Here is a 21748-nt window from a genome sequence, read left to right as displayed (position 1 = left end):
GGAATAAAGCACAATTACAAAATGAGAAGGCACGGTTGATACACATAAACAAAGCTGCATGCGTGTAGCAACTGAATAAACAACACCGTAAAGGCAGAGATACACTATTAATACCTCATCATCAGCCATTTTCAATCCACTGCAGGATGAAAGCCTCTCCAGCAACTTTCCAGTTCCTTCTGTTCTGAGCACTGGCCATCCATTTACTACTGAAAAACTCATGAATTTCATCTATCCATCTCCGCCTTTGTCTTCCAGGTTTTCGTCTAGCTCCTCTTGGGTACCATTCTGTTATTTTCTTAGTCCATCTGTCATCATGTCTTCGAGCTATGTGTCCTGCCCAAGACCATTTTAGTTCTTTAGTTTTGATAAGAATGTCCTTTGAGTTTGCTGCCTAATCCATGTGTTTCTCTTCTTATCTAACAGTCTGATTCCCAATATAATTCGTTCCATTCTTTGCTGTGTAGTTCTCAGCTTCTCTTCCATTCTTTTGGTGAGTGCCCAAGTTTCACTTCCATAAGTCATGGTGGGGAGTATACACTGATTCATTATTTTACGTTTCAGACAAGCTGGGATATTGCGCTTCAGTATGTGACTATATTTCCTGAATGCTATCCATCCAAAATTTATTCTTCTCTTGATTTCCAGCCATTTATCATTATTACAGCTAATAACTTGTCCCAGATAAGTATATGACTCCACCTTTTCAATTGCTGCTCCTTCAATCATTAGCATTAGCATTAGTAGAGGCATTTGATGCAAGAAAGCAAGCTTATGCAGCATCAGCCAAAAAAAAAACCCACTTCCACTTCACCCTCTGTTCGTTCAAAATACCTGTCCAGCTGAGCCTTAAACTTATTTAGGCTATCAGACTATAACTGAAGTCTGTTCCACCAACCAACCACCCGCTGGCTAAAGGCAAATTTCTGCACGTCTATCCTACATCTGTCTTTCCTCAATTTGAATTTATGCCCTCTCAGGTGATTTTTCTGAGCTAGAGGAAGAATCCCATCAGCATTGAGCATGCTTAAACCATTCAAGGCTTTATACACCTCTATCAGATCACCTCGCTGGTGCCTAGTCTCCAGACACTGTAATTTGCAAAACTTAAGCCTTTCTTCGTAAGAGCACCCCTTTGTTCCATTCACTAATCTTGTTGCCTTCTCTGTACTCGTTCCAGCAGCTCTACATCCTTCTTGAAATGAGGCCTCCAGACCTGTATACAGTACTCTAGGTGTGGCCTGACCATTGCCTTATACAATGGAATAATCACCTCCTTATCCCTGCTGGAAAAATTCCTGTATATCGTTGACAATACTCCATGAGCTACTCTTGCCGCCCGTCTGCACTGCTCAGAGAACTTTATATCTGCCTGCACAACCACCCCCAAGTCCCTTTCATTCTCTACCACTGTCAGAGTAGTACCACAGAGTTGATACGTTGCTCTGGGGTTGCTGTTTCCCATGTGTAGTACTTTACATTTGTCAATGTTAAACTTCATTTGCCCCCTCTCAGCCCATCTGCTCAACCTTTCCAGATCCTGTTGCAGCAGCATAGTGTCAGTAGTGTCCTTGACAATCCTGCCAACCTTTGTATCGTCTGCAAACTTGGACATTAAGCTTGATATACCATCATCAATATCATTTATAAATACAGAAAACAATAATGGACCCAACACTGAGCCCTGAGGGACTCCACTAATAACATTAGTCCACGAAGAGCAGTGTCCATTGATTACCACTCTCTGTCTTCTCCCCCACAACCACCCCTTTATCCATAGCAGCAATTTGCCTCCAATGTCACACTGCTCCAATTTGTGTAGCAGTCTTCCATGTGCAACAGTATCAAAAGCCTTTCTAAGATCCAAGTATATAATATCAAAGTTATTCCCTGCATCCAGTTCTTTTGTGACTGCATCATAGTATCCAATCAAGTTGGTCAGGCAAGACTTCCCCTTAACAAAACCATGCTGTGTCTGAGCTATAACTGAAGTCTTGTCTAAATGATCCTGCAGTGCTTCTTTAACCAGTGCCTCCATTAATTTTCCTGGAACAGAAGTTAAGCTCACAGGTCTATAATTACTTGTGTCAGCCTTTGATCCTCCTTTGTGAATTGGGGTCACATTTGCACATTTCCAGTCTATGGGTACCTCCCCTGAGTCCAAGGAAGCTCTCATAATTATGGCTAAGGGTTTGCTTACTTCCTTTGCTGCCTCCTTTAATATAACTGGATAGATCCCATCCACCCCGGGTGCCTTTCTTGTGTTTATCTTCAACAGTTTCTCCTCCACTTTACTCCTAGTTATTTCAAGATTCTGTAGCTTACTGCTAGAGTTGAATGTACCTCTGGCATTCCCCTTGCTGAATAACTCCTCGTGTGTGAATGTCGATGCAAAATATTCATTTAGTTTGTTAGCTACCTGAGCCGGATCATCAACAGTTGACCCATCCATATCAAGTGGACCAATCTGATTCATCCCCTTCCTTCTAGAGTTTACATAAGTAAAGAACTCTTTGTTGTTTTTCTTTGCATCCCTTGCCAAGGATTTCTCGTAATCTGCCTTCGCCTGCCTAACCTCCTTTGTAACTTGGTTACATATCAACTTGTATCTATCATAGGTTGATAACTTACCATCTAAACATGGTTGATTGCTTACCACTTTCTTTAGGTTTCATTCGACGTGAGATGTAATTACAAAATGTAAATTTTGTGAGTGGCTGAATTGAATTAAAAAGAACAGTGATTTTACTATAATTATTGCAATTACTGTAATGATTTTACAGTAATTATCATGATGGTTTTACTGTAATGATTTGATTTTACCGTTACGTAAAATATCTGAAAAAGACAAGAGTCGATTTATGCTGCAAATATATGGTTAAAGCAAGTATTTTCAAACCGAAAAAGCGCAAGCCCATTTATAGACTGATACGATTACATACTACGCTACTTACTTAAAAGTAAAGCATGACAGAAAACTATAACGACCAAGCTGGCCCCGCCCTCTTGAGGAGCAAGAGGAAGTGTAAAAAAAAAAAAAAATTATATATCGGATTTATATTTTTATTAATTTTTTCATTCAAGGTGTTTGTTTATGCAGGGTAATGCACACACATCATTTCTACTACCAAGGTAGTTTTAATGCATCATTTTAATCACATATCTTATTGTGAATACCTTAACAACGAGTTGCACTGGTATTGCACTAACTCGAATCTCCACGTATTTGCAGGGAGATCTGATTGATGTGTTTAAAGCTCGAGTGGATTCAGTAAGCTGAATGTAGTAATAGTAGTAGTAGTGGCATGTGATGCAAGGAAGCAAATGTATGAGCTTATGTAGCATCAGCCAACAAAAAAAAAAAAAAAAAAAAAAAAGAAATCACACCATTCTCTCCGCTTGCCTGTCCAGTTCCGCCTTAAATTTATTCAAATTATCAACTTCCACAACGACAGATGGAAGTTTGTTCCAGCAATTAACCACCCGCTGGCTAAAGGCAAATTTCCGCACATCTATTCTACATTTGTCTTTTCTTAATTTGAATTTATGCCCCCTTAGGTTCGTAATCTGAACAAGTGGAAGGATCCCATCAGAATTCAGCGTGCTCAACCCATTCAAGGCTTTATATACCTCAATCAGATCACCGCGCAGGTGCATAGCCTCCAGCCACTGCAATTTGTAGAACTTAAGACTCTCTTGGTAAGAGGATTCCTTCATTCCACTCACCAATCTTGTTGCCCTTCTCTGTACATGCTCATGCAAATCTACATTCTTCCTAAAATGAGGCCTCCAGAACTGTATGCAGTACTCAAGGCATGGCCTCACCATTGCCTTATACAGAGAGATAATCACCTCCTTTTCCCTGCTAGCAAAATTCCTATATATCATTGACAAAACCCAATGACCTGCCCTGGCAGCCTGTCTGCATTGCTCAGAAAACTTCATATCTGCCTGCACAATTACTCCCAGGTCTTTTTCATTTTCTACCACCTTAAGTGTAGTACCACATAATTGGTACGTTTCTCTGGGGTTACTTATACCCATATGCAGTGCTTTGCATTTGTCAGGGTTAAACTTCAGTTGCCACTTCTTAGCCCATCTGCCCAAATTATCTAGAGCCTGTTGCAGTAGCACACTGCCATGACTGTCATTAACAACCCTGCCAACCTTTGTATCATCTGAAAACTTCTACATTAAGCCTGATATACCTTCATCAATATCATTGATAAATATACAAAACAACAGTGGACCTAACACCGAACCCTGTGGGACACAACTAATAACATTAGTCCAAGAAGAGCAGCACCCATTGATTACCGCCCTCTGTCTTCTCCCACTTAACCATCCTTTTATCCATTGTAGTAATTTACCCTTAATACCATTCTGCTCCAATTTGTGCAATAGTCTTCTATGCGCAACAGTGTCAAAAGCTTTCCTGAAATCCAAATATATTATATCAAAATTATTTTTTGCATCCAGTTCCTTTGTAACCACATCATAATATCCTATCAAATTTTTCAGACAAGACTTTCCCTTAACAAACCCATGCTGTGTCTCAATTATTGCTGCAGTCTTGTCTAGATGATCCTGCAATGCATCTTTAACCAGCGACTCCATTATTTTACCCGGAACACAAGTTAAACTAACTGGTCTGTAATAACTCGTGTCACCCTTCGATCCCCCTTTGTGAATTGGGGATACATTTGCACATCTCCAGTCCGTGGGAACCTCCCCTGAGTCCAAGGATGCTCTCATAATTATGGCTAAGGGTTTGCTTAGTTGCTTTGCCGCCTCCTTTAATATAACTGGATAGATCCCATCCACCCCAGGTGCTTTTCTTACGTTTAACTTCAACAATTTCTCCTCCACTTTGCTCTCAGTTATTACAAAATCATTAAGCACACTGCTGCAATTTGATAACCTTCTTCCATTTTCAAACTGTAATAATTCCTCACGTGTGAATGTAGATGCAAAATACTCATTCAGTTTGTTTGCTATCTGAGCAGGATCATCAACAGTCGAACCATCGATGTCAAGTGGACCAATCATATTCATCCCCTTCCTTTTAGAGTTTATATAAGTAAAGAAATCCTTGCTGTTTTTCTTAGCATCTTTTGCCAAGGATGTTAATGCATGTTAATGCAAAAGCCGAGAATTAGGGTTGAATTTGAAAGTGTCTGCAATTCTGCCCCGACACGATAGGAGGGAGTATATGATGAGAGCCTTGTCGATCAATTCGGCCCTGGAAAGATTGTGCAAGGCTCACGGGGTAGAATTTTTTTCAGCCTGGACTGTACTTGTTAACAGGAGAGATTGCTTCTACAGGGATGGGATACACTTAAATAGAAAGGGTGCAAGAATATTTGCTAATGCTATCGAGGCAGTGTTAGGTGGGTCGGAAAACTGCTAGCTTGGGGGGAGACAAAGACCAATAGATTGACAGTAGCCACTGGCAGATTCTTGCACTGCTTCTATTAGAATGAGCAGAAGCCTGAAAAACAAGATGCATGGTATTTCAGAGACTGCTGGGAGCCATTGCGGTACAAGTAAACACATGGGTTGTGTTAGGGTAGCTAAGAATAGAAACAGGTGCAGGTATATTTGCGTGTACACCAATACTAGGAGTTTAGTAAATAAATTTGATGAATTTGAGGTATTGCTCAAGACATCGAAGGCAGATATTGTTGGGATATCAGAGACGTAGTGTCAGACAGATATAAGGGATGCAGAACTGCAATTTGGTTAGTACAACGTCTACAGAAAGGATAGACAGGATAGGAAGGGGGGAGGGGTTATGCTATTAGTTAAGAAACACATAAAAACAAGGAAGTGAAGCCAGTCGACATCGCTGGACAGTGCAGTGAGGAGTCAGTTTGGTGTGACATAAACATTGGGAGATCAAAATTGAGAGTAGGAGTGTGCTATAGGCCTAATGACTCTGATGAGTATAATAAGAAACTGTACAGGGAAATAGAGTGGGCCAGTAAATCAGAGAGTCTTATAATGGGAGATTTTAATTTCCCAGATATTGACTGGAATTTGTGGGTTGGTCACTCACACACTAGCAAGGCTTTTGTGGATTTATTGGATGATTGTTTTCTACATCAGCATGTTCGGGAGGCAACTAGAGGGAGTAATACTCTTGATTTGATTATCAGCAGTGATTCTTCATGCATTAAGAATCTACAGATAAATGAACCACTAGGTGGCAGTGATCACAGTGTGCTGAAGTGGGATTTACTCAAAGAGGTAACTACCATTAGGGGTAAAGGGAAGGGTTATTGCTTCCGTAAAGGCGACTACGATGGACTGAGACAGTATTTAAATTCTATACAGTGGGACCAACTGATGATGTTACCAAAAGCAAATTCAAAATTTGAAGCATTCAAAGAACTTATCTTGGAAGCTACTAGGCTTTACATACCAACTAAGAAATATTGTTCAAAGTTTAGGCCAAAATGGATGTCAGATGAACTAATGAGGCATATGGCAGAGAAGAAAAATGCATGGGATACTTACAAATTAACACATGACACAGAAGCCTATGATAGATACAAGTTGATATGCAACCAAGTTACAAAGGAGGTTAGGCAGGCGAAGGCAGATTACGAGAAATCCTTGGCAAGGGATGCAAAGAAAAACAGCAAACAGTTCTTTACTTATGGAAACTCTAGAAGGAAGGGGATGAATCAGATTGGTCCACTTGATATTGATGGGTCAATTGTTGATGATCCTGCTCAGGTAGCCAACAAACTAAATGAATATTTTGCATCGACATTCACACATGAGGAGTTATTCAGCGAGGGGAATGCAAGAGGTGTATTCAACTCTAGCAGTAAGCTACAGTTTCTTGAAATAACTGGGAGTAAAGTGGAGGAGAAACTGTGGAAGATAAACACAAGAAAGGCACCCTGGGTGGATGGGATCTATCCAGTTATATTAAAGGAGGCAGCAAAGGAAGTAAGCAAACCCTTAGCCATAATTATGAGAGCTTCCTTGGACTCAGGGGAGGTACCTATAGACTGGAGTTGTGCAAATGTGACCCCAATTCACAAAGGAGGATCAAAGGCTGACACAAGTAATTATAGACCTGTGAGCTTAACTTCTGTTCCAGGAAAATTAATGGAGGCACTGGTTAAAGAAGCTCTGCAGGATCATTTAGACAAGACTTCAGTTATAGCTCAGACACAGCATGGTTTTGTTAAGGGGAAGTCTTGCCTGACCAACTTGATTGGATACTATGATGCAGTCACAAAAGAACTGGATGCAGGGAATAACTTTGATATTATATACTTGGATCTTAGAAAGGCTTTTGATACTGTTGCACATGGAAGACTGCTACACAAATTGGAGCAGTGTGACATTGGAGGCAAATTGCTGCTATGGATAAAGGGGTGGTTGAGGGGGAGAAGACAGAGAGTGGTAATCAATGGACACTGCTCATCGTGGACTGATGTTATTAGTGGAGTCCCTCAGGGCTCAGTGTTGGGTCCATTATTGTTTTCTGTATTTATAAATGATATTGATGATGGTATATCCGGCTTAATGTCCAAGTTTGCAGACGATACAAAGGTTGGCAGGGTTGTCAAGGACACTAAGGACACTAAGCTGCTGCAACAGAATCTGGAAAGGTTGAGCAGATGGGCTGAGAGGTGGCAAATGAAGTTTAACATTGACAAATGTAAAGCACTACACATGGGAAACAGCAACCCCAGAGCAACGTATCAACTCTGTTGTACTACACTGACAGTGGTAGAGAATGAAAGGGACTTGGGGGTGGTTGTGCAGGCAGATATGAAGTTCTCTGAGCAGTGCAGACGGGCTGCAAGAGTAGCTCATGGAGTATTGTCAATGATATACAGGAATTTTTCCAGCAGGGATAAGGAGGTGATCATTCCATTGTATAAGGCGATGGTCAGGCCACACCTAGAATACTGTATACAGGTCTGGAGGCCTCATTTCAAGAAGGATGTAGAGCTGCTGGAACGAGTACAGAGAAGGGCAACAAGATTAATGAATGGAACAAAGGGGTGCTCTTACGTAGAAAGGCTTAAGTTTTGCAAATTACAGTGTCTGGAGACTAGGCACCAGCGAGGTGATCTGATAGAGGTGTATAAAGCCTTGAATGGTTTAAGCATGCTCAATGCTGATGGGATTCTTCCTCTAGCTCAGAAAAATCACCTGAGAGGGCATAAATTCAAATTGAGGAAAGACAGATGCAGGATAGACGTGCGGAAATTTGCCTTTATCCAGCGGGTGGTTGGTTGGTGGAACACACTTCCATCCCTTGTGGTGGAGGTTGATAGCCTAAATAAGTTTAAGGCTCAGCTGGACAGGTATTTTGAACGAACAGAGGGGTGAAGTGGAGGTGGTTTTTTTTTGTTTTTTTTTGGCTGATGCTGCATAAGCTTGCTTTCTTGCATCAAATGCCTCTACTAATGCTAATGCTAATGCTAATGCTAACTTGAGGGTGGATGGTTAAAGAATAAATGTGCGGAAGTTCGCCTTCATCCAGCGGATGGTTGATTTTTGGAATAGGATTCAACCTAATGTTGTGGGGTGGGTGGGTTGAATTAATTCAAGGACGAACTTGACAAATTCTTGGAGGATACAGAGAGGTGAACCGTTTTTTTTTTTTTTGTTCATGTTATATAAGCTTGCTTTCTTACATCATTTGCCATTATTATTACTACTACTCCTGCTTACTACTACTATTGCTGCGTAATTGGAGCAGGATTATTATTGGAGATAAATTTGATTTAAAATTATAAGTGTAGTTATTGAATATAAAAAAAAAAAATGTCACACAAGGTCACCTGGAAATTACTTCACCTACCCAAATACACTGCTCGAGAAAATTAACAGGATACGTAGAAAACTATTCTAATCATGCAGCTTCAGATGGTGTTTGGTAGTTGTTGGCGCATCAGCTTCTGTGGCCATAATGCACATCCCAAGATTTTTGCAGCACTTTGATCCAAGCCCGAGGCGGAATTCGAACCCGCGACCTTTAGGTTGCCAGGCAGGCACTTTACCCACCCGCTAGCCCGGTCGGCGCTTGAGATGAAACGGAACAAGATTTGGTATGACGATGTAATGAAGAGACAGCGAGAAACTCCGGACGGGTATAAGGGACATCTATTGGGATTCTTTAAGTTTTACCAAATATGTCACATTACAGAAGTCGACATAGAAAGCTCGAAAATATGGTCAGATGACATCAGTGTGGCATAAACAGGCTACACAAGCTTACCAAAAAAAACAAAAAACAAACTATTATTTTTAGGCCACCCGAATAAAAAAATTCATCTGCCGTGCTGCGTCATGTCTTTTAATTGCATGTGTTCTATGATCGATTTGTCTATTTGCTGGACGAAAAAATCCAAGTTTCTATGGGGAAAAAACCTTTCTAGCTATGCCTGAGACCGACTAACTCAGCCACATAGTGAAAAAAGCCAATTAAAGTTCTTCGCGTCATCGACGGGATTCGAACCCGGGCCATTTCCACCCCGTGTGGGGAGGACGGTGACGACACCACTGTGCTGCCTAGTTCTGCTCAGACACGATAGGAGGGATTATATATGATGAGAGCCTTGTCGATCAATTCGGCCCTGGAAAGATTGTGCAAGGCTCAAGGGGTAGAATTTTTTTCAGCCTGAACTGTACTTGTTAACAGAAGGGACTTCTTCTACAGGGATGGGATACATTTAAATATAAAAAGGGTGCAAGAATATTTGCTGATGCAATCGAAGCAGTGTTAGGTGGGTCGGAAAACTGCTAGCTTAGGGGATTACAAGGAATAATAGATTAACAGTAGCCACTGGCAGAGGTGAAAGTGATTCTTGCACTGCTTCTATGGGAATGAGCAGAAGCACGGAAAAAAAGATGCAGAATATATCAGAGACTGCTGGGAGTCATTGCGGTACAAGTAAACACATGGGTTGTGTAAGGGTAGCTAAGAAAAAGAACAGGTGCATGTATTCTTGCGTGTACACGAATGCTAGGAGTTTCTAGATAAATAAATTTGATGAATCTGAATTATTGCTCAAAGCATCAAAGGCGGATATTGTTGGGATATCAGAGACGTGGTGCCACACAGATATAAGGAATGCCGAACTGGAATTTGGGGAGCACAACGTCTACAGAAAGGATAGACAGGCTAGGAAGGGAGGAGGGGTTATGCTGTTAGTTAAGAAACACATAAAATCCAAGGAAGTGAAGCCAGTCGACATCGCTGGACAGTGCAGTGTTGAGTCAGTTTGGAGTGACATAAGCACTGGGAGATCAAAATTGAGAATAGGAGTGTGTTATAGGCCTAACGACTCTGACGAGTATAATAAGAAACTGTACAGGGAAATAGAGTGGGCCAGTAAATCAAAGAGTCTTATAATGGGGGATTCTAATTTCCCAGATGTTGACTGGAATTTGTCGGTTGGTCACTCACACTATCAAGCCTTTTGTGGATTTATTGGATGATTGTTTTCTACATCAGCATGTTCGGGAGGCAACTAGAGGGAGTAATACTCTTGATTTGATTATCAGTAGTGATTCTTTATGCATTAAGAATCTACAGTTAGAGGAACCACTATGTGGCAGTGATCACAGTGTGCTGAAGAGGTAACTACCATCAGGGGTAAAGGGAAGGGTTATTGCTTTCGTAAAGGCGACTACGATGGTTTGAGACAGTATTTAAATTATATACAGTGGGAGCAATTGATGATGTTACCAAAAGCAAATTCAAAATGGGAAGCATTCAAAGAACTTTTCTTGGAAGCTACTAGGCTTTACATACCAACTAAGAAATATTGTTCAAGGTTTAGGCCTAAATGGATGTCAAATGAACTAATGAGATATATGACAGAGAAGAAAAATGCTTGGGATCCATATAAATTAACACTTCACACAGCAGTCTATGATAGATATAAGTTGATCTGTAATCAAGTTACAAAGGAGGTAAGGCAGGCGAAGGGAGATTCCGAGAAATCTTTGGCAAATGATGCAAAGAAAACCAGCAAAGAGTTCTTTCTTATGTAAAGAAAGAAAGAAAGAAACCTGTGAGCTTAAATTCTGTTCCAGGAAAATTAATGGATTATGTAAAGAAAGAAAGAAAGAAAGAAAGAAATCTTAGTTATGTAAAGAAAGAAAGAAAGAAACCTGTGAGCTTAAATTCTGTTCCGGGAAAATTAAGGGAGGCACTGGCTAAAGAAGCACTGTAGGAACATTTAGACAAGACTTCAGTTATAGCTCGGACACAGCATGGTTTTGTTGAGGGGAAGTCTTGCCTGACCAATTTGATTGGATACTATGATGCAGTAACAAAAGAACTGGATGCAGGGAATAGCTTTGATATTATATACTTGGATCTTAGAAAGGCTTTTGATACTGTTGCACACGGAAGACTGCTACACAAATTGGAGCAGTGTGACATTGGAGGCAAATTGCTGCTACGGATAAAGGGGTGGTTGAGGGGGAGGAGACAGAGTGTGGTAATCAATGGACACTGCTCATCGTGGACTAATGTTATTAGTGGAGTCCTTCAGGGCTCAGTGTTGGGTCCATTATTGTTTTCTGTATTTATAAATGATATTGATGATGGTATATCAAGCTTAATATCCAAGTTTGCAGACGATACAAAGGTTGGCAGGGTTGTCAAGGACACTACTGACACTATGCTACTGCAACAGGATCTGGAAAGGTTGAGCAGATGGGCTGAGAGGTGGCAAATGAAGTTTAACATTGACAAATGTAAAGTACTACACATGGGAAACAGCAACCCCAGAGCAACGTGTCAACTCTGTGGTACTACACTGACAGTGGTAGAGAATGAAAAAGACTTGGGGGTGGCTGTGCAGGCAGATATGAAGTTCTCTGAGCAGTGCAGACGGGCTGCAAGAGTAGCTCATGGAGTATTGTCAATGATATACAGGAATTTTTCCAGCAGGGATAAGGAAGTGATTATTCCCTTGTATAAGGCAATAGTCAGGCCACACCTAGAGTACTGTACATAGGTCTGGAGGCCTCATTTCAAGAAGGATATAAAGCTGCTGGAACGAGTACAGAGAAGGGCAACAAGATTAGTGAATTGAACAAAGGGGTGCTCTTACGAAGAAAGGCTTAAGTTTTGTAAATTACAGTGTCTGGAGACTAGGCACCAGCGAGGTGATCTGATAGAGGTGTATAAAGCCTTGTATGGTTTGAGCATGCTCAATGCTGATGGGATTCTTCCTCTAGCTCAGAAAAATCACATGAGAGGGCATAAATTCAAATTGAGGAAAGACAGATGTAGGATAGACGTGCGGAAATTTGCCTTTAGCCAGCAGGTGGTTGGATGGTGGAACAAGCTTCCATCCCTTGTAGTGGAGGTTGATAGCCTAAATAAGTTTAAGGCTCAGCTGGACAGGTATTTTGAACGAACAGAGGGGTGAAGTGGAAGTGGGTTTTTTTTTTTTTTTTTTTGGCTGATGCTGCATAAGCTTGCTTTCTTGCATCAAATGCCTCTACTAATGCTAATGCTAATGCTAATGCTAAACTCTAGAAGGAAGGGGATGAATTAGATTGGTCCACTTGATATCGATGTTTCAACTGTTGATGATCCTGCTCAGGTAGCTAGCAAACTAAATGAATATTTTGCATCGACATTCACACATGAGGAGTTATTCAGCGAGGGGAATGCCAGAGGTGTATTCAATTCTGGCAGTAAGCTAGATAATCTTGTAATAACTGAGAGTAAAGTGGACGAGAAATTGTTCAAGATAAACACAAGAAAGGTACCTGGGGTGGATGAGATCTATCCAGTTATATTAAAGAGGCAGCAAAGGAAGTAAGCAAACCCTTAGCCAGAGGCGGATTTAACGGCGGGCCCAGCGGCGCGCGCCCTGGGCCCCGACTTCTGAAGGGCCCACGCAAAACCCCAACTTTATGCGCAAAACCCCAACAAATTAGTTGAACATATTAGTTCAACTATTAGTTCAAACCTTTGTAATTATTATTATGCTATTATTAATTATATTATACATATATTATATTCAAATTTTATTTGAAATAAAACATTAATAGTACATGATATTTTTTATTTATTTAAAAAAATGGTTAACGTGTATTTTTATTTTCCCTTTCTCTCTCTTTTTTTTTAAGGGACTCAATATTTTCTTTTGCGCCCGGGGCCTCAATCGACCTTAATCCGCTCCTGCCCTTAGCCATAATTATGAGAGCTTCCTTGGGCTTAGGGGAGGTACCCATAGACTGGAGATATGGAAATGTGACCCCAATTCACGAAGGAGGATCAAAGGCTGACACAAGTAGTTATAGAACTGTGAGTTTAACTTCTGTTCCAGGAAAATTAATGGAGGCTCTGGTTAAGCAAGCACTGCAGGATCATCTAGAGAAGATGTCAGTTATAGCTCGGACACACATTGTTTTGTTAAGGAGAAGTCTTGCCTGACCAATTTGATTGGATACTATGATGCAGTCCCAAAAGAACTGGATGCAGGGAATAGCTTTGATATTATATACTTGGATCTTAGAAAGGCTTTTGATACTGTTGCACATGGAAGACTGCTGCACAAATTGGAGAAGTGTTGGATTGGAGGCAAATTGCTCCTATGGATAAAACGGTGGTTGAGGTGGGAGAAGGCAGAAAGTGGTAATCAACCGACACTGGTCATCGTGGACTAATATTATTAGTGGATTCCCTCAGGGTTCAGGGCTTGGGCCATTATTGTTTTCTGTATTTATAAATAATATTGATGATCGCATATCAAGCTTAAAGTCCAAGTTTTCAGGCGATACAAAAGTTGGCAGGGTTATTAAGGACACTACTGGCGCTATGCTGCTGCTGCAATAGGATCTGGAAAGGTTGAGCAGATGGGCTGGGAGGTGGCAAATGAAGTTTAACATGACAAATGTAAAGTACTGCATATAGGAAACAGCAACCCTAGAGCAACGTATCAACTCGTTGGTACTATACTGACAGTGGTAGAGAATGAAAAGGACCTGGAGGTGGTTGTGCAGGCAGATATGAAGTTCTGTGAGCAGTGCAGACGGGCTGCAAGAGTAGCTCATGGTGTCTTATCAATGATATACAGGAATATTTCTAGCAGGGATAAGGAGGTGATTATTCCCTTGTATAATGCAATGGTCAGGCCACGCCTTGAGCATTGTATACAGGTCTGGAGGCTCATTTCAAGAAAGATGTAGGTCTGCTGGAACGAGTACAGAGAAGGGCAACAAGGTTAGTGAATGGAACAAAGGGTTGCTCTTACGAAGAAAGGCTTAAGTTTTGCAAATTACAGTGTCTGGAGACTAGGCACCTGAGGGGTGATCTGATAGAGGTGTATAAAGCCTTGAATGGTTTGAGCATGCTCAATGCTGATGGGATTCTTCCACTCGCTCAGAATAATCACCTGAGGGGGCATAAATTCAAATTGAGGAAAGACAGATGTAGGATAGATGTGTGGAAATTTGCCTTTAGCCAGCGGGTGGTTGGTTGGTGGAACAGATTTCCATCCCTTGTTGTGGAAGTTGATAGCCTAAATAAATTTAAGGCTCAGCTGGGCAGGTATTTCGAATGAACGAAGGGGTGAAGTGGAAGTTTTTTTTTTTTTTTGGCTGATGCTGCCTAAGTTTGCTTTCTTGCATCATATGCCTCTACTTATGCTAGAGGTAATGCTCTCTCTCTCTCTCTCTCTCTCTCTCTCTCTCTCTCTCTCTCTCAAGGTAACTCGGAAATTTTTTTTGGCTGGTGTAGCATATACCTCAGGCTTCCCTGCATTGTGTGGCTAGTAATAATAACGAAATTAAGATGCAGCAGATACTTTAGGTTTCTACGTTGTTTTACAGCAGTGTAATCAGTATCAGAAGAGGTTATAAACTACTTTATAGCATTACATAGTTGTTTTATTAATTCAACTTTATCACGTAGTCCGTAACGTACGACATTAATATTCCTAGAGCTTTTAGTATTAGTGACTTGGCAATAATATAGGTCGCTCGAGGGTTCGAATCACGCTAGGTTAGAATTTAGCAGAATATCTATAACTTCAACTTGATAGCAGATAAATACACATAACGTAAATTTGGTAGGAGATACGAAATATGTATAATCAATAACGTGTATACTGACTTAATTGATCACTCAAGTATATACAGTACATTAATATACAACACTATGGCTGAATGGTTAACAGGGTTAAAACAAGGCTATACTAGAATTACATTGAAATACTAGGCACCAGCGAGGTGATCTGATAGAGGTGTATAAAGCCTTGAATGGTTTGAGCATGCTCAATGCTGATGGGATTCTTCCTCTCGCTCAGAGTAATCACCTGAGAGGGCATAAATTCAAATTGAGGAAAGACAGATGTAGGATAGACGTGCGGAAATTTGCCTTTAGGCAGCGGGTGGTTGGTTGGTGGAACAGACTTCCATCCCTTGTCGTGGAAGTTGATAGCCTAAATAAGTTTAAAGCTCAGCTGGACAGATATTTTGAACAAACAGAGGGGTGAAGTGGAAGTGTTTTTTTTTTTTTTATTTTGGCTGATGCTGCATAAGTTTGCTTTCTTACATGAAATGCCTATGCTAATGCTAACATGCGGCCCAAAAATATCATATCCAGTTTTTAAAACAATGTCTTTCTGAAAATTTAATACCGAAATTTGCTAAATTTCGGCTAGGTTTGAAAATCCAAGGAATACAAAATTTAGTTTTTACCACCTCAAGTAACATAGTAAAACTAGCTATAAAATCTCGATTTAATCTAAAAAAGATATATTTAAACAGATTCAGCGATATCGCAATATTTTTAGAAAACACCTAAACAGTATTGATTGGAATACTCTAAACCAAGCCATTCAATTAGAAATCGACTCCCAATCCTCCACATTAGAGAATAGACATAACCTAAAATTACAAGCCTTTAGGGATTTTCCGCACAACAGAAGTCATCATTCGTCTCACAATCGTTTTGAAAACCAGAGTGCATACCGAAACACCAAAAACGCAGATAAAAATTCCCACACCTTTCTCAATAGAAATCTACCACATATTAGTGACTTCCGGGTCAATTTAAACACTGGTTCACAAAACGACCCCAATCCATCAGATAATGTAAAGAACTTATCATCTGTTACGCTAACTTCTCAGCAAATTGCCCTATTAAATAAAGGTTTAAATTATAATTTACTGCCGGGATTTCCCCCGAAGAAACAAATGATTATTGATCTTGAGTTCGCTCTTAGAAATTTGCCCAAAAAAAAACGTATTAATCCAACAGACTAATCGAATCATAAACCAAACTATCCCCTCAATATCAAAACGACATAGAGAAGAAACAAAAGCTTTACACACACTTAGACAAAACCGAGATATCATTATTCAAAAGGGCAACAAAGGTGATACAGTAGTTATTCTCAATAAAGGAGACTATATAAATAAATTATACACCATCATTTCAGACACAACGACATTCGAAGAGGTTGCACCATCAGAGTTCAACAGCTTAGTTAACAAATATAACAAAATGCTCACCACCTATAGGAAAGATGACCACATCACTATGGCCCAACTTAAACAAATTAAAGCCCGCACATACAATATCCCAACCTTATTCGGCCAAGTAAAATTACACAAAACAGGATACTCATTTCGTCCAATCGTGTCATATAAAAAATCAGCTTTTGCTACCCAATTCTAAAACCACTCCGACAACTCCTAACATATAACATAAAAAACTACGATGCTTTATTCATGAACCTCAAAGATCTCCATATCAAGGAGGATATGAAGTTATGTTCACTGGATGTGACTTCACTATATACTAATGTAAATGTACCTTACGTACCTTAGATATAGTCTGGGCCTACTTAAACGATGAAACATAAAAGAGGAAGTTGACAGGTTAAATAAATTAAGGAGGCACTGGACAGGCATTTGGAGGGAATGGTGTGATTTTTTTTTTTTTTTTGGCTGATGCTGCATAAGCTCATACACTTGCTTTCTTGCATCACATGTCACCACCACTACTACTACTACTACTACGTTAGGAAACTTACTGCTTGATTCATGTTTACGGAGCTTCAGAAATGGGACATGATATTCCCAACGGGGATGTTTTTGTGTGTGATCAATGTAAAGATGTTCGTCCGCAAATCAGAGTTGTTATGGGTTTTTTAATAGCTTGAATAATGCGCTAGACGGCCCATTAAAATGTCAACTGCCCACATGAACGCCACATGCTTTGTCTTGCACATGATTATCAGGCAACAGACCGGCGATCCCCAAGGCAGAATGCGCTGGTCCCACAAAGTTGTCTGTTTTTGGTGAACCTATTGTCAGGGAAACGGGAAATACATTGTGCAAAAATAAATGTCTGCGCGGTAGCACAGTGGTATCATCGCACACTGGGTGGAAAAGGCCCGGGTTAGAAACCCGTAGATAACGCGAGGAACTTTAATTGGCTTTTTTCATTCCGTGGCTGAGTTAATCTGTCTCAGGCGTATTTCGCAAAGTTTTTTTTTCTTTCATCAAAACAGGTAAATCGACCAGAGAACACACGCGAGTTACAGACACAATACACAAAAGAAATTCAATATAAGAAATTACCGGTGACCCTAATATAACAGTTTTTGTTTTTTTCTGCAAAACTAATAGGTGAAATACGACCATGGTATGTCTCCCGGGAGAAAAATTTGATGGCGGTGTAGAGCAATTATCATCTGTTAAGGGCACAAGAGCTGACACTTACTTAGGGTCCCAGGCGTAGATAGCAAGGTTGTTTCTTCCAGAAACTGGGGTTTTTTCGTCCAGCAAACAGGCAGATCGACCAGAGAACGAACGAAATTTACAGCCAAAATAAATTAGTAAATTAGATAGTATGAATCAGAGCTGTATTACTCAATATGTTCTACGTTGGTAATAATATTAGTAAATAGATAAGAGGAGTTTACCTCAATATAGTACGTGGAACACTTCCGTATGATACCCTCCAGAAATTAAAACGAAAAAATCGACAACTTACCGGTACATTAAAGTAAAATATAAATAATTAAAGTGAAATATAAATAATTAAATAATCAATTTAACACAATTCAAAATCAATTCAAAACAATTAAAATTCAAATTAACGCAATTAAAAGAATCTAACGAAAATATTCAAAACGATTTTCCTTCCTGAAGCTGACAATGCTTTTCGACCGACTGTCGTGTTCACAGGAATGAAAATTCAAAAGCCAAAATAAATATATGGGTAGATGTAATCATTTACAGGGGACCCTAATATCATAATTTTTTTTTTATGAACTTACTTATCAAGTACAGCTCAAGCTCGAAAAAAACAGTCGCGAGTTCGGGTTAAATTTGAAAGTATCTACAATTCTGATCAGACACGATAGCATGGAGTATATGATGAGAGTCTTGTCAATTAATTCGGGCTATGGAGAGCTTGTGCAAGGTTCACAGGATAGAATTTTCTCAGAGTGGTCTGGTTGTTAACAGTAGAGGTTTTTCTACAGGGATGGGACACATTTTAATAGAAAGGGTGCAAGAATATTTTCTGATGATTTAGAGAGGGTGTTAGGTGAGTAGGAAAACTGGTAGCATGGGGAACACAGAGATTAATATATTAACAGCAGCCACAGGTAGAGATGAAAGTAATTCTTGCACTGTTGGTATTGCAACAAGCAGAAGCCTTGAAAACAAGGTGCTAGGGATTACAAGAACTGTTGTGAAGTCATCACCAAACCAGTAAATACATGGGCTATGTTAGGGCAACTAAGAGTAAGAACAGGTGCACGAATATTTCCATGTACACCACTGGTAGGTATAGTAAATAAATTTGATGAATTCAAAGTGCTGGTCAAGCACACATTGTTGGGATTTCAGAGACATGGGCCACTCAGATATAAAGATTGTAAAATTTAATTATGGGAAGTAAATTTGAGCAAAAAGGACTATTATTACATTAGGGTCAGCCCGAAATGTTGTTTCATATAGGCATTTGTATTGTGTTCGGAAACTGTGTTTTCTGGTCTATCTGCCACTTTTGCAGGAAGAAAAAAAAACCCCAGTTTCGGTGGGGAGGGAAACTTATCATCTACGCCTGAGACCGACTAACTAATCCAAGAAGTGAAAAAAAACCAAAAACGTTACTCGCGTCATCGATGAGATTCAAAATCAGTCCTTTTCACCGGTTATGAGGAGGACGGTGACGATGCAACTGTGCTACCGTGCACATTCAAGAAAAAGGACAAAGCAAAAAAAAAAAAAAAAAAAAACTATTGTATTTGGGTCACCCGGTATGTTATTTCATATACCCATGTGTATGTGTACTGTGTCTCTCTATATTGCGTGTGTTCTCTGGTCGATTTGCACGTTCTGCTGGACGGAAAAACTCCATTTTCTGAAGAAAAAGCCTTGCTATCAGCGCCTGAGACCGAAGAACTTCCCCTCGAATGAGAAAAGTCCATTAAAGTCATTGACGGGATTCGAACCCGCGGCTTTTCCACCGGTTGTGGGGAGGAGGCTGACGATAACACTGTGTACCCTGGCACACATACAAATGGAAAGACAGGATTGAAAGCTAGGCGGAAATTCATAAAATCTAACGTTGAGCAAACAGTCGATAAGAAAGGCCAGGCAATATTGAGTCAGTTTGGTGTGACACAAGCCTCGGAAAGGCTTATGTCACACCAATTACTTTATTACTTTATTACCACTATCTGCCGTTTCCCACTCAACCATCCCTTTATCCATTGCAGCAACTTGCCCTTAATTCCATACCTCTCCAAATTGTACAGCAGTCTTGCATGTGCAACAGTATCAAAAGCTTTCCTGAAATCCAAGTATATGATATCAAAATTATTTTTAGCATTAAGTTCCTTTGTGACCACATCGTAGTATCTAATCCAATTGGTCAGACAAAATCTCCCTTTAACAACCCCATGCTGTGTCTTCAGTCATCTTGATTTGCGATACGATTGTGTGTTACACGCTCAGACAAAGAATAGTATTAAAAATAAATAAATAAAAAATAAATCTATAGCAATGAGTAACATATATTATAATTACAAACTGTACAACGTTTGACATTCGCCAATGTCATGGACCAATCGTAATTTGTGAATGTCCATAATGTAAACTTATGAAAACTGGAATAATAAATTCACTTACGGTTAATAATAAAATCACTTATTACAGAATCACTACAAAGTTGGCATTGCGCACAAAGCAAATCAATATTAGCATTAGCATTATAGCATTAGTAGAGGCATTTGATGCAAGAAAGCAAGCTTATGCAGCATCAGCCAAAAAAAAAAAAAAAAGTAAAAAAAATGAATAAAAAATAACCACTTCCACTTCACCCCTCTGTTCGTTCGAAATACCTGTCCAGCTGAGCCTTAAACTTATTTAGGCTATCAACTTCCACGACAAGGGATGGAAGACTGTTCCACCCACCAACCACCCGCTGGCTAAAGGCAAATTTCCGCACGTCTATCCTACATCTGTCTTTCCTCAATTTCAATTTATGCCCTCTCAGGTGATTTTTCTGAGCTAGAGGAAGAATCCCATCAGCATTGAGCATGCTTAAACCATTCAAGGCTTTATACACCTCTAGCAGATCACCTCGCTGGTGCCTAGTCTCCAGACACTGTAATTTGCAAAACTTAAGCCTTTCTTCGTAAGAGCACCCCTTTGTTCCATTCACTAATCTTGTTGCCCTTCTCTGTACTCGTTCCAGCAGCTCTACATCCTTCTTGAAATGAGGCCTGCAGACCTGTATACAGTACTCTAGGTGTGGCCTGACCATCGCCTTATACAATGGAATAATCACCTCCTTATCCCTGATGGAAAAAGTCCTGTATATCATTGACAATACTCCATGAGCTACTCTTGCCGCCCGTCTGCACTGCTCAGAGAACTTCATATCTGCCTGCACAACCACCCCCAAGTCCCTTTCATTCTCTACCACTGTCAGTGTTGTACCACAGAGTTGATACGTTGCTCTGGGGGGGGGGGGGGGGTTGCTGTTTCCCATTGTGTAGTACTTTACATTTGTCAATGTTAAACTTCATTTGCCACCTCTCAACCCATCTGCTCAACCTTTCCAGATCCTGTTGCAGCAGCATAGTGTCAGTAGTGTCCTTGACAACCCTGCCAACCTTTGTATCGTCTGCAAACTTGGACATTAAGCCCGATATACCATCATCAATATCATTTGTAAATACAGAAAACAATAATGGACCCAACACTGAGCCCTGAGGGACTTCACTAATAACATCAGTCCACGATGAGCAGTGTCCATTGATTACCACTCTCTGTCTTCTCCCCCTCAACCACCCCTTTATCCATAGCAGCAATTTGCCTCCAATGTCACACTGCTCCAATTTGTGTAGCAGGCTTCCATGTGCAACAGTATCAAAAGCCTTTCTAAGATCCAAGTATATAATATCAAAGTTATTTCCTGCATCCAGTTCTTTTGGTACTGCATCATAGTATCCAATCAAGTTGGTCAGGCAAGACTTCCCCTTAACAAAACCATGCTGTGTCTGAGCTATAACTGAAGTCTTGTCTAAATGATCCTGCAGTGCTTCTTTAACCAGTGCCTCCATTAATTTTCCTCTAACAGAAGTTAAGCTCACAGGTCTATAATTATTTGTGTCAGCCTTTGATCCTCCTTTGTGAATTGGGGTCACATTTGCACATTTCCAGTCTATGGGTACCTCCCCTGAGTCCAAGGAAGCTCTCATAATTATGG

General features: G+C 40.2%; 1 protein-coding gene across 2 annotated transcripts in view; it reads right to left on the bottom strand.

Annotated features, from left to right (window-relative positions):
* LOC150092024 (FUN14 domain-containing protein 1) overlaps positions 1 to 3003 on the bottom strand; it is a 97765-nt gene extending 94762 nt beyond the window's left edge. Inside the window, exon 1 of one of the 2 annotated variants that reach the window (XM_090377833.1) lies at positions 2955 to 3003. The gene's annotated coding sequence lies outside the window, so the exon portion shown is untranslated. The remainder of the gene's footprint in view (positions 1 to 2954) is intronic. The other variant, XM_090377824.1, reaches the window with a different exon arrangement.
* Positions 3004 to 21748: the final 18745 nt, after the last annotated feature.

This window comes from Mastigoproctus giganteus, chromosome 1 (assembly GCF_048544385.1).
Source record: "Mastigoproctus giganteus isolate SK-2022 chromosome 1, ASM4854438v1, whole genome shotgun sequence".
Lineage (NCBI taxonomy): Eukaryota > Metazoa > Arthropoda > Arachnida > Uropygi > Thelyphonidae > Mastigoproctus > Mastigoproctus giganteus.
The sequence above is the reverse complement of the archived record's forward strand: the minus strand, read 5'-3'. Positions and strand labels throughout refer to the sequence as shown.